The sequence below is a fragment of the Halichoerus grypus genome, chromosome 6 (assembly GCF_964656455.1).
Source record: "Halichoerus grypus chromosome 6, mHalGry1.hap1.1, whole genome shotgun sequence".
Classification (NCBI taxonomy): Eukaryota; Metazoa; Chordata; class Mammalia; order Carnivora; family Phocidae; genus Halichoerus; species Halichoerus grypus.
Window position 1 is genome coordinate 70,478,756 of NC_135717.1, and position 2,569 is coordinate 70,481,324.

At 35.7% G+C, this 2,569-nt stretch overlaps 1 pseudogene; it reads left to right on the plus strand.

Moving 5' to 3' along the window:
* Positions 1 to 1,392: 1,392 nt before the first annotated feature.
* Positions 1,393 to 2,144, plus strand: LOC118540450 (large ribosomal subunit protein uL30 pseudogene; annotated as a pseudogene).
* The last annotated feature ends 425 nt before the right edge of the window (positions 2,145 to 2,569 follow it).

Below are 2,569 nucleotides of genomic sequence, written 5' to 3' on the forward strand. Positions count from 1 at the left end.
TTATCTATTTTTTTACAGATTTTATTTATTTATTTGACAGAGAGATACACATCAAGAGAGGAACACAAGCAGGGGGAGTGGGAGAGGGAGAAGCAGGCTTCCCGCTGAGCGCGACCCTGGGATCACGACCTGAGCTGAAGGCAGATGCTTAGCGACTGAGCCACCCAGGCACCCCAGTGTTTATCTATTTTTGTTATCCTCCCAGAGAACCAGTTTTTGGTTTTATTAATATCTTCTATATGTTGGTTTCTTAGTTCATTGATTTCTGTCTGATCGTCATTTATTTTCTTTCTTTTGTTAATTTTTAATTTTGGTCTTCATTTTTTTTTTAGTATATGTGCTGCCAAAGCGAGCACTGGTCTTCATTTTTTTTTTAAAGGTGGAAACTGTGGACGTCGACTTGATATATATTCTTTTCTAATATATGCAATTAGTGCTATTTTCCTCTGCTTTACTTGCACCTCACTAATTTTTATATATGTATTTTCTATCAACTTAAAGTATTTTTACTTTCCTCTTTGGTTTTTTTTCCCTCTTCTTTTTTTTTCTAGATTTGCATTACTTTGGTTTCTAAATATTTGGGGACTTTCCCTGATATCTATTAGTTACTGATTTCCCGTATTATTCAAATGAGATGTAAGAACAATTTTGCATGACTTGAATTTTTATTAATTTATTGGGATGTGTTCTGTGGCACAGAAAATCATCTATCCTGCTCAGTGGTCCATGTGAATTTGAAAGAGATGTGCATTCTTATGTTATTGGATGGAATATTCTACAAATGTCACCTAGATCAAGCTGGTTCCTAGTGTTGTTTAAATCTTCTATATCCTTACTGATCTTCTGTCTACTCCTTCTATCAATTATTGAAAGACTGACTTTAATTTGCAGTTCTATTAGTTTTTGCTTCATATATTTTGAAGGCCTGTATGAAGTGCATAAACATTCAGGACTATTATGCTCTCTTGATAAATTGACATCTTCATCATTATGAAATAATACATTTTAATTCTGGTAATATTCTTTGGTTTAAACTCTGCTTTAGCTAATATTAATATAGCCATTGCAACTTTCATTTGATTTAATGTTAGTATGGTCTATCATTCCATTCTTTTACTATTTATCTATTTTTTTAAAAAGATTTTATTTGTTTATTTGAGAGAGAGAAGGAGCAGGGTGGAGAGGGGCAGAAGGAGAAGCAGACTCCCTGCTGAGCAGGGAGCCGGACACGGGCGGGGCTCCATCCCAGGACCCTAAGATCATGACCTCAGCCAAAGGCAGCTGCTTAACCGACTGAGCCACCCAGGCATCCCATCTTTTACTATTTATCTATTTGTTCCTTTATATTTAAAGTGAGTTTCCTTGCTCTCTTTTCTGGCTGGAACCATTGAGGGTGCAGAAAAGAAGAAAAATAAGGTTCCTGCTATGCCAGAAACCCTTAAGAAAAAGCGAAGGAATTTCGCAGAGTTGAATATCAAGTGTCTGAGAAAAAAGTTTGCCCAAAAGATGCTTCGAAAGGAAAGGAGGAAGCTTACCTATGAAAAAGCTAAGCATTACCACAAGGAGTATAGGCAGATGTACAGAACTGAGATTTGAATGGCTAGGATGTCAAGAAAATTTGGCAACTTCTAGGTACCTGCAGAACCCAAATTGGCCTTTGTCATCAGGATTAGAGGTATCAATGGTGTGAGCCCAGAGGATCGAAAGGTATTGCAGCTTCTTCGCCTTAACCAGATCTTCAATGGCATCTTTGTTAAGTTCAACAAAGCTTCAGTTAACATGCTAAGGATTGTGGAACTATATATAGAATGCGGGTACCCAAACCTGACGTTGATTAATGAATTGATCTACCAACATGGTTACAGCAAAATCAACAAGAAGCAAATTGCCCTGACAGAGACCACATTGATTGCTCAATCTCTTAGTAAATATGGCATCATCTGCGTGGAGCATCTAATTCACGAGGTCTATACTGTTGGAAAATGTTTCAAAGATGCAAACAACTTTTTATGGCCCTTCAAATTATCTTCTCCAAGAGGGGGAATGAAGAAGAAGACCACTCATTTTGTAGAAGGAGATGGAGATGCTGGTAACAGGGAAGACCAGATCAACAGGCTTATTAGAAGGATGAACTAAGGTATCTACCATGATTACTTTTGTGATCTGGTCAGTTAATAAATAACTACTTTCAAATTGAAAACAAAAATAAAGTGAGTTTCCTTTAGGCAGCATATAATTGGATCTTGCTTTCATATCTAATCTGTTTATTTTCACTTTTTAATGGAAGTGTTTAGAACATTTATATTTAATGGGATCATCTATCATCATATTATCCATTTTCTAATTATCCTATCTTTTCTTTGTTCCTCTCATCTTTTCCTGACATCTTTTTGACTGAGTATTTAAAAAAATTGTTTCATTTCATCTCCCCAGTTGATACATTAGCTATGTCTTTGTTGTATTATTTTAGTGGATGTTTTAGCATTTATATTATATACCCTTAATGTAATGCGGTCTACTGTCATGTGGTATTATACCATTATGTGTATAGTAAGAGAAAAAACATGTT